The following is an 11,314-nucleotide window of genomic DNA, read 5'->3' as shown; positions in this document are numbered from 1 at the left end:
CCCTGTCCCAACGGCTGGCCCGGTTCCAACAGTCAATTCCTGGGGCCCAGAATCATGGTAGACACCAGCCTTGTTCCAGAACCTCCTGCCAATTCCCTGGCTGGAATCAACAGGGCAGCGCCCCCCAGGCTCCCAACAGGCAGGACTCCCACACACCCTCCTCTGAGAGGCCACTGTGCTCCGTAGGGCCAGGCCCCGGAAAGTCCCCCTCACCTGCCACTATAGAAATGTCTGCCTTTGACATCCCCACCTCGCAAAGACCATTTATGGAGCCCCCAGCCCCAGGTACAACCGTAGAGAGTCTCTGAGGGACCTAAGAAGGAGCCATGCCCAGTTCTGCCTGGACCCTCGGCCAGGCTGACAGGAGTGGATGCTGGAGCTGGGCCCGCACTGGGTCGCATAGGAGCTCACTGGTGAGGAGGACAGGAGAGCACATGCTGGGGGAGCACCCAGCCTCTTGCTGACCGGAGGCCTGTCCCAGAGCCCAGGAGGCTGCAGAGGCCTCTCCAGGGGGACACTGTGCACATCTGGTACTTAAGCAGCCCCCCGCCTCCCCAGCCCTGTGGGCCCCTGGCACAGCTGTCTGGACCCTCCCTGTTCCCTGGGAAGCTCCTCCTGACAGCCCTGCCTCCAGTTCCAGGTGTGGTTATTGTCAGGGGGTGTCAGACTGTGGTGGATATAGCTACGGTTACCACAGTGGTGCCGCCCATAGCAGCAACCAGGCCAGGTAGATGGGCCCCTGCCGCGCAGTCCCAGGCCTCCAGCTCACCTGCCTCTCCCAGGGCTCTCAAGGCTGCTGTTGTCTGCCCTTTGGTCCTCTGTGGGGAGGGTTCCCTCAGTGGGAGGTCTGTTTTCAGTTTCCCAGGGCCTCATTCCTGCATGGAAGGTCAAGGGCTGGGCCTGCCAGGGGCACAGCACCCTTACACACTGCGGCTAAGATAGGGTGGGCAGCCTGGTGGGGGAAAGGACATACTCTTGGGGTATCTGTCACTGTGCCTAGTGGGGCACTGGCTCCCAAACAATGCAGTCCTTGCCAAAATCCCCACTGCCTCCCCTGATAGGGGCTGGCCTGGTGTCCTGCTGTCCTAGGAGGCTGCTGACCGCCAGGATGGCTCCCATCCCCAGTTCTAGGGCCAGAGCAGATCCCAGGCAGGCTGCAGGCTGGGAGGCCAGCCCCTACTTGCCAGGGTTCACTGCTGGTGACCAGGACAGGAAATGGCATGAACACAGGGATGACCAGGCCATCCCCCAACAGAGTCTGCACCCCCTGCTCTGCACCCTGCACCCCCCAAGCCAGTCCACCACGACCAGGGCCCCACATCAGAGTCACTGCCTGGCGCTGCCCTGGGGAGGATCCCTCAGCCCCCACCCTGTCTAGAGGACTGGGGAGGACAGGACACAGGCCCTCTCCTTACTGTTCTCCCATCTGGCTCCTGCCGGGAGCCAGTGTGTGGACACAAAGGACGCCTGCCTGATTGGCCCCCAGGAACCCAGAACTTCTCTCCAGGGACCCCAACCCGAGCGTCCCCTTCCCCAGGACACAGTCCTGCCCCTTCTCCCCTCTGCTCTCCTCTCATCACCCCATGGGTATCGGGAATCCCCAGGAAGCCATCAGAAAGAGCTGAGGGAAGAAGCAGGGCTGCCGCACCACCAGGCGGGAGGCTCCGTCTTTGTGAACCCAGGGAAGTGCCAGCCTCCTAGAGGGTATGCTCCACCCTGCCGAGGGCTCCCACAGTGGCAGGCTGCGGGGATGGACCAGGGACGGTGTGGGGAAGGGCTCAGGGCCCCACGGAGTGCTCCTCCATCCTCACTGAGCCTCCCCCTTTACCCATCTCCTCTCCCACCTGCCCACCTCCTCTCCACCCTGGCCACAGGTTGTCCATACATCCTAAGTCCCACCTACACCAGAGCCAGCAGAGCCAGTGCAGACAGAGGCTGGGGTGCAGGAGGGCTGAACAGGCCAGCTTGCGGGAGGGAAGGATGGAAGGAGAGGAGGTCAGTGAAGAGGGCCCCCTCCCCTGGGTCCAGGATCCTCCTCTCGGATCCCCAGATCCAGCCCCCTCCAGGCTCTGGGAGGACAATCAGGATGGGAGATTCTCTGCGGGACCCTCTCACAGTGGAATACCCCCACAGCGGCTCAGGCCAGACCCAAAAGCCCTTCAGTGAGGCCTGCACTGCAGTGCCGGGCCTGGAAGCAGGCCCTCCCAAACAGGATGAACCCAGCACCCCTATGATGTCCTGCCAGGGGGAGCTCAGAGCCATGAAGGAGCAGGATATGGGGCCCCTGATACAGGCACAGACCTCAGCTCCATCCAGGACCTCCGGTCCCACCCTGGGAGGAACACCTGTCTCTGGCCCCTGCAGGCTGGGAGGCAGTTGGCCTCTGCCTTGGACCCCCACTCCAGACACCAGACAGAGGGGCAGGCCCCCCAGAACCAGGGTTGTGGGACGCTCCGTCAAGGCCAGACAAGACCAAGTGGCGCTGAGCCCAGCAAGGGAAGGCCTCCAAACAGACCAGGAGGTTTCCGAAGGTGTCTGTGTCACAGTGGGGTATAGCGGTGGCTGGTCCCACAGTGACACTTGCTGGGCCAGAAACTCCGTCCCTAGTCAGCGGAGGCAGAGAGAGCAGGGAGGACATGTTCAGGGTCTGAGGCCGCACCTGACACCCAGGCCAGCACACGTCTCCCCTCCAGGGCACCCTCCACTGTCCTGCGTTCCTACTAGAACAGGTGCAGCCTGAGGGAGTCCAGGGCCAGGAGATGGGCCCCCTCTACCCCAAGGAGGAGCCAGGCAGGACCTGAGCACCCTCCTCATTGAGGCTGACCTGCCTGGAGGGGCCTGGGCCCGCACACTGGGGCGGAATGTGTGCAGGCCCCGGTCTCTGTGGGTGTTCTGCGAGCTGGGGCTCCCAGTGCTCACCCCACACCTAAAATGAGCCCCTGAAGGAGACCCCGCCCAGCAGCCCAGCCCCCACCCAGGAGGCCCCAGAGCTCAGGGCAGCTCCTCGGATTCTCAACAGCCCCGAGTCACAGCAGGAACACCTGGAACGACCCCTGTGAGAAAAGCTGCGTCCAAAACTGTCTCCCGGCCACTGCCGGAGGCCCAGCCAGAGAGGGGAGCAGCCGCCCGAACCCATGTCCTGCCGGCTCCCATGACCCCCGACACCCAGAGCCCCACGGTGTCCCCACTGGATGGGAGGACAAGGGCCGGGGGCTCTGGCAGGTCCGGGCAGGGGCTTGATCCCATCCTTCTGCCCTGGCCCAGGGCCCCTGGCTGGAGCTGACCCTTCTGACAAACATCCTCAGAGAGTCAGAGATCAGCAGCGCCTCCCAACATCAACCCCAGGCAGCCCAGGCACAAACCCACATCCAGAGTCGACTCCAGGAGCAGAGACGCCTCAATACCCTGGAGGACCTGACGCTGATGTCTCCCCACTGGAATCCGCCCCAGAGTCCACCAGGACCAAAGGCCCCGCCCCTGTCTCTGTCCCTTACTCAGGGCCTCCTGTGGGGCCAGCACTTGGGAGCAGACTCGGGCTTAGGGGACACCACTGTGGGCCCCGACTTTGACAAGGCCACAGACCCTTCCTTCCTTTCCTGAGGCAGCACAGACTTTGGGGTCTGGCCGGGGAAGAACTACTGGCTGGTGGCCAAGCACAGAGCCCCCAGGCTGAAGTGGCCCCAGGAAGGCCCCCAGGAGGTGGTCCACGCCTGTTCCTCCCAACTGGATCCCATGTCCTCCTCAAGATAGGGGTGCCGTCCACGGCACGTCCTCCATGGAGCCCCCTTCAGACTCCTCCCCAGACCCCACTGGGCCTCAGTCCCGGCTCTGGGAATGCAGCCACCTCAGGCACCCCAGGCAGGTCAGGCCCAGCCATCCTGCAGCGCCCAAGCACACACCCTGGAGCAGAGCCGGGTGCGTCTTCGAGGGGCTGAGCTCCCCACCTCCCACCCCCCATCTGCACACAGCCACGTACCACTGCTCAGCCCCTCTGCAGGAGGCTCAAGCCCCCATGGGGTATGGACTTAGGGTCTCACTCATGCACCTCCCATCCTGGGAGAAGAGGCCTCATGCCCAGATCCCTGCAGCACTGGACACAGCTGGAGGCAGTGGCCCCAGGGCTACCCTGACCTGGCCCCTAAGGCTGCTGCAGCCCAGTCAGCAATGCCATTCCTGGGAAGCCTGGGCTCCACCAGACCACAGGTCAGGGCACTGCCCACAAGAGCCACCCACACCCAGCTCACAGGAGGAAGATAAGCTCCAGACCCCGAGGGCCAGGACCTGGCTTCCTGCCACTGCTTGTAGCCCAGACCTCCATGCCTCCCCTGACCACTTACACACAGCTCAGCGAGCTGTTCCCACACAGTCCAACCCCAAACCGGGACCACTTGGCTCTCAGGTCACTGCCATCTTCTTCTCCATTCGCTCCCAGTGCCTCTGTGCTCCCTCCCTCCTCCCTCCTTCAGGGAAACACCCAGTGCAGCCCTTCCCTGCAGCCCACACCCTGGGGAGACCCGACCCTGCCTCGGCCCTTCCAACCCTGCTGCTCTTACTGCCAACCCAGACAACCCTGCGGCCCGGTGCCTGCAGTCCCCACCCTGGTCCCCACCCAGACCCCGTCCCTCACTCCAGATACCCCTACTAGGCCAACCCTGCCCCTGCAGGCCCTCCTCTCTCCTGCTGCCAGAGCCTCAGTTTCTCCCGCCTGTGCCCACCCCCTGCCCCCACCTGCCCACAAAGTGATCTCTTCGTCTTCTGGGGCCCCTGAGCCATGACACTGACCCTGCACTCCCACCCACACACTGCCCATGCCCTCACCTTCCTCCTGGCCACTCCAGCCCCGATCCCCTCTCAGGCCCGGCCCTGGTACTTCCAAGACAAAGCCTCGCCCAAGTCTTTGCCATGCAGGCCTGGGCCCTTGCCCTCACTACTTGGATACAGGGCAGCCTCCTGTGCACAGAAGCAGGGAGCTCAGCCCTTCCACAGGCAGAAGGCACTGAAACAAATCGGCCTCCAGCGCCTTGAGCACGTCCGCCTGTATCAGTCACCGCCCACACCTGCAGGGAGGCTCAGCTCTCCCTTCAAAGACGAGGGATCCAGGCAGCAACATCACGGGAGAATGCACGGCTCCCAGACATCCTGGTCCTCTCACAGGCCTCTCCTGGGAAGAGACCTGCAGCCACCACCAAACAGCCATGGAGCCGGCTGGATAGTAACTGAGTCAGTGACTGACCTGGAGGGCAGGGGAGCTGTGAGCCAGAGCCCAGACCGCAGGGAGAGAGACTAGCTGCTGACGTCCCGAGCCCCTCACTGGTGGCCCCACAACACCCCGTGGAAAAAGAACAGACCCACAGTCCCACCTGGAACAGGGTAGACTCTGCCAAGTCCCCAGAACCAGCCCTGAGAAACACCAGGCAACACCATCAGAGGGGGTTCCTGAGAAAGAGAGGAGGGAAGGTCTCCTCCACCAGCAAGCGCTTGCCTTGACCAAAAACAGGGTCCATGAAACTCCCCCAGGACAAAGGAGGAGCCCCCTGTACAGCACTGGGCTCAGAGTCCTCCCCAAGGCACCCTGAGTTTCAGACAAAAACCCCCTGGAATGCACAGTCTCAGCAGGAGAGCCGGGCCAGAGTCAGCAAGACGGGACTCGGTGACACCGCAGGGACAGGAGGATTTTGTGGGGGCTCGTGTCACTGTGAGCATATTGTAGTCGTGGTGTCTGCTACGCCCACAGTGACACAGCCCCATTCCCAAAGCCCTACTGCAAACACACCCACTCTGGGACTTAGGGGCTGGGGCAGCATCTGGGAAATAGGGCCTAGGGGTGTCCATCAATGTACAAAATGCCCCAGACTCCCCGCCAAGACATCACCCCACCAGCCAGTGAGCAGAGTAAACAGAAAATGAGAGGCAGCTGGGGAAGCTGGCACAGGCCCCAAGGAAAGAGCTTTGGTGAGTGTGCAAGAGGGGATGCAGGCAGAGCCTGAGCAGGGCCTTTTGCTGTTTTTGCTTTCCTGTGAAGAGAATTACATAAACCGGTGTTTGGGATCAATGGCTGGGAGTGAGCCCTGGAGGGCAGTCTGTGGGAAGAGCACAGGGAAGGAGGAGCAGCCTCTATCCTACACTGTCATCATTCGAAAGTTTGCCCTGTGCCCACACTGCTGCATCACGCGATGCTTAACAGCTGGTGTAGACACAGCTAAAGAGAGAATCAGTGAGATGGATTTGCAGCACAGATCTGAATAAATTCTCCAGAAGGTGGAGCAGCACAGAAGCAAGCACACAGAAAGTTCCTGATGCCAGGGCAAAGTTCAGTGGGCACCTTCAGGCATTGCTGCTGGGCACACACACTCTGAAAAGCACTGGCAGGAACTCCCCATGACAAAGCAGAACCCTGCAGGCAATGCCAGCCCCAGAGCCCTCCCTGAGAGCCTCATGGGCAAAGATGTGCAGAACATCTGATTGTCATAGCCCCAAACTGAGAACGAAGCAAATGTCCACCTGAAGGAGAACAGGCAAATAAACAATGGCAGGTTCGTGCAACGCAAACCCAGACAGCCACGAGGACAACAGTACAGGGTTGCAGGCAACTCTGCAGTTGAGTTCATGATAAAGCTGAGTAACTGGGGTAACAAAAGAAAGTCCAAAAAAATAATTTCAATGTGATTTCTTCTAAATAAAATTTACACCCGGCAAAATGAACTATCTTAAGGGATAAACTTTCCACTAGAAAAACTACAAGGAAAATCAAGAAAATGAGGATCACATAAACACAGTTGTGGTTACCTCTACTGGGCAAGGAAGAGGGTACGAACTGAGACGCACAGGGTTGGCAAGTCTCCTAACAAGAACAGAACAAATACATGACAGTACCTTGAAAACAGCAGTTAAACTTCTAAATCGCAAGAAGAGGAAAATGCACAGAGCTGTGTTTAGAAAATTCTCACTCCAGCACTGTTCACAATAGCAAAGACATTAACCTAGGTTGGAGAAACAAGCAATGACACAGGAAATTGCACAATGATACAGACATATATTTAGTATATGAGACACCGATGATGTATCCCCCAAAGAAACGACTTTAAAGACAAAAAGGCCTGATGTGTGGTAGAACTCACCTCCCTGGGCATCCACGACAGGCTGCAGGCTCACTGCTCAGCAGGGCATGCTGGTACCTGCTGGCAGCTCCTGTGGCCTGATGTGGAGCAAGGATGTATACCCCCGAGGATGGCACACTCAGTGATTTCCAGAGAGGAGCAACTCAGCCACACTCCCCGGCCAGAGCCCGAGAGGGACGCCCATGCACAGCCCAGCTCCTCCACAGCCAGCACTTCCTGTGCAGGCGCTGCCACCTTGCAGGCACAGCGCGGGGGCTGGGAGGAGGGGCAGGGACACCAGGCAGGGTCAGCACCCAGAGAAAACTGCAGAAGCCTCACACATCCACCTCAGCCTCCCCTGACCTGGACCTCACCTGGCCTGGGCCTCACCTGGCCTGGGCCTCACCTGGACTTGGGCCTCACCTGCACCTGCTCCAGGTCTTGCTGGAACCTGAGTAGCACCCAGGCTGCAGGGGCTCATCCAGGATTAAGGAATGACTCTGGAACTCTCCCAGATCTCACCTTTCGGGGTGGAGGCACCGAGCTCCTCGGGAACATAAAAAGCCCCAGAACGATGCCTACATAATTTGGGGGCAATTTATGAACCCAGAAGGACATGGCCATGTGGTGGGTAGGGACAGTAGGGACAGATGCCAGCCTGAGGTGGAGCCTCAGGACACAAGTGGGCATGGACAGTGCCATCTAAGTGAGGGGCAGACCAGTGTGTCCCCACAGCACACCTGAGAGGGCTGGGCCCACAGCTTCCCCTTGGATCCCTGCTGCCTCCTTAGGTCAACCCTGGACATTCCGGGTTTCCTCAGGCCTGGGTAGGTTTGGAGTAAGGTCTGTGTCACTGTGGTATTACGATTACGATATTAGTAGTCGATATTAAACCCACAGTGTCACAGAGTCCATCAAAAACCCATCCCTAGGAGCCTCCCGCCAGAGCCCTCCCGGGGGACCGCCGCGTGCCATGTTAGGATTTTGATCAAGGACACAGCACCATGGGTGTGGTGGCCACCACAGCAGTGCAGCCCGTGACCCAGACACACAGGGTGGCAGGCACTATGGACAGGCCCAGGAGTGACCATGCTGGGCTCCAGCCCGCCAGCCCCAGAGACCATGAAACAGATGGCCAAGGTCACCCCACAGGTCAGCCAGACCTTGCTCCAAGGAGTCCACACCACTGCTGCCCTCCAACACCAGTCCAGATGGGGACAGGGCTGGCCCTACAGCACTATCTGCTGCTGTCTGGCTGGTGGTCCTGGAAGCCTCGCCCTCAAAACTGGGCCACATGTGTGGACCCTGAGAGGCCCCCATGTCTGAGTAGGGGCATCAGGAGGGTGGGGCTGGCCCTGTGCACTGTCCTTGCCCCTGTGGTCACTGCCCTGCCCGGCCCTGATGCCTGAGCCTCTCCTGGGTCATTTCCAACACAGAAGACATTCCCGGGGACAGCCGGAGCTGGGCATCACTCATCCTGCCCGGCCGTCCTGAGTCCTGCTGGTTTCCAGACCTCACCGGGGAGGCCAACAGAGGACTCACCTCCCACAGTCAGAGACAAAGAACCTTCCAGAAATCCCTGTCTCTCTCCCCAGTGGCCACCCTCTTCCAGGACAGTCCTTGGTGGCATCACAGCGGGAACCCACATCTGGATCGGGACGGCCCCCAGAACACAAGATGGCCCATGGGACAGCCCCACAGCCCAGCCCTTCCCAGACCCCTAAAAGACATCCCACCCCTGCACCTGCCCCAGGGCTCAAACTCCAGGAGTTGGGCTCAATGCCCCAGTTCCAAAAGCCAATTCCTGGGGCCTGGAATCCCTGTAGAAACGAGCGTTGTTCCAGCACCTCCTGCCAATTGTCTGGATTCCCATCCTGGTTGGAATCAACAGGGCAGCGTCCCCCAGGCTCCCAACAGGCAGGACTCCCACACACCCTCCTCCGAGAGGACACTGTGCTCCGCAGGGCCAGGCCCCAGACAGTCCCCCTCACCTGCCCACGTAGAAACTCCTGCCTTTGATGTCCCCACCTGACAAACACCACTTATGGAGCCCCTAGCTCCAGGTACAACCATAGAGTCTCCGAGGGACCTAAGAAGGAGCCCATATCCAGTTCTGCCTGGACCCTCGGCCAGGCTGACAGGAGTGGACGCTGGAGCTGGGCCCGCACGGGGTTGCATAGGAGCTCACTGGTGAGGAGCACAGGAGAGCACATGCTGGGGGCGCACCCAGCCTCCTGCTGACCAGAGGCCTGTTCCAGAGCCCAGGAGGCTGCAGAGGCCTCTCCAGGGGGACACTGTGCACATCTGGTACCTGAGCAGCCCCCCCGCCTCCCCAGCACTGGGGGCTCCTGGCACAGCTGTCTGGACCCTCCCCGTTCCCTGGGAAGCTCCTCCTGACAGCCCCGCCTCCAGTTCCAGGTGTGGTTATTGTCAGGGGGTGTCAGGCTGTGGGGAATACAGTGGGTACAGTTACCACAGTGGTGCCACCATAGCAGCAACCAGGCCAAGTAGACGGGCCCCTGCCGCGCAGCCCCAGGCCTCCAGCTCACCTGCTTCTCCTGGGGCTCTCAAGGCTGCTGCTGTCTGCCCTCTGGCCCTCTGTGGGGAGGTTCCCTCGGTGGGAGGTCTGTGCTCCAGGGCAGGGATGACTGAGATAGAAACCAAAGGCTTGCAGGGAAAGGCAGCTTCCAGCCCTGAGAGGTGCAGGCAGCACCACGGAGTCACAGAGCCATGGAGCCCCCAGTGTGGGCATGTGAGGTTGCTGTGCCCCTGGCAGGCCCAGCCCTGATGGGGAAACCCGCCCGTCCCACAGCCCAAGTCCGCAGGGATAGCGGGCACAGAAGCTGCCAGGCTGTGCTCTATGATCCTCATCCCTCCAGCAGCATCCCCTCCACAGTGGGGAAACTGAGGCTTGGAGCACCACCCAACCCCCTGGAAATGAGGCTGTGAGCCCAGGCAGTGGGCCCAGAGCACTGTGTATCCTGGCACCAGCTGCAGGACCACCCAGAGATGTCCATCAATGAGTGGCCAGCCTGCAGGAGGACCCAACCCCACCCAGGCTGCTCGATTAAGCCCTATCCCCCTGCCCTGGGGACCTCTCCCAGCACCAACAGCTCAGCTTCCAGGGCCTCATCCCTGCAAGGAAGGCCAAAGGCTGGGCCTGCCAGGGGCACAGCACCCTCCCTTGTCCCGGCTAAGACAGGGTGGGCTGTTGGCTGCGGACAGGACATATTGTTGGGGCATCGAGCTTTGTGACTACCGGGTAGGGGCTCTCAACGCAGACCCTGCCAAAATCCCCACTGCTTCCCCTGATAGGGGCTGGCCTGGTCTCCTGCTGTCCTAGGAGGCTGCTGACCTCCAGGATGGCTCCCATCCCCAGTTCCAGTGCCAGAGCAGACCCCAGGCAGGCAGCAGGCTGGGAGGCCACCCCCATCCTTGCCGGGGTTCACTGCAGGTGACCAGGGCGGGAAATGGCAGGAACACAGGGGTGACCGGCCCATCCCCCACCTGAGTCCACCCCCTCCTGCTCTGCACCCCCCCCACTCCCCAGGCCAGTCCACGAAGACCAACAACCCAATACCAGAGTCACTGCCTGGCGCTGCCATGGGAGGACCCCTTATCCCCTCCCTGTCTAGAGAACTGGGGAGACAGGACACAGGCCCTCCCCTTACGGGTCCCCCACCTGGCTCTGGACGGGACCCTCGGGGGGGGGGGGGTGGACAGAAAGGACGCCTGCTTGATTGGTGCCCAGGAGCCCAGAACTTCTCTCCAGGGACACCAGATCGATCGCCCCCTTCCCCAGGACCCAGCCCTGCCCCTCCTGCCTTCTGTTCTCCTCTCATCACCCCATGGGAATCTGGAATCCCCAGGAAGCCATCAGGAAGGGCTGAAGGAGGAAGCGGGGCCACCGGGCAGGAGGCTCCGTCTTCATGAACCCAGGGAAGTGCCAGCCTCCTAGAGGGTATGGTCCACCCTGCCAAGGGCTCCCACAGTGGCAGGCTTCGAGGAAAGAACAGGGATGGTGTGGGAGAGGGCTCAGGGCCCTACGGGTGCTCCACCGTCCTGGATGAGCCCACCCCTCTCACCCACAGACCCGCCCACCTCCTCTCCACCCGGGCACCACCCTGGTACACCAGAGCCAGCAGAGCCAGTGCAGACAGAGGCTGGGGTGCAGGGGGGCCGACAGGGCAGCTTGGGGAAGGGAGGGATGCAGGGAG

The sequence above is a fragment of the Macaca fascicularis genome, chromosome 7 (genome assembly GCF_037993035.2).
Source record: "Macaca fascicularis isolate 582-1 chromosome 7, T2T-MFA8v1.1".
NCBI classification, from domain to species: domain Eukaryota; kingdom Metazoa; phylum Chordata; class Mammalia; order Primates; family Cercopithecidae; genus Macaca; species Macaca fascicularis.
This window is presented reverse-complemented; position numbering follows the sequence as displayed.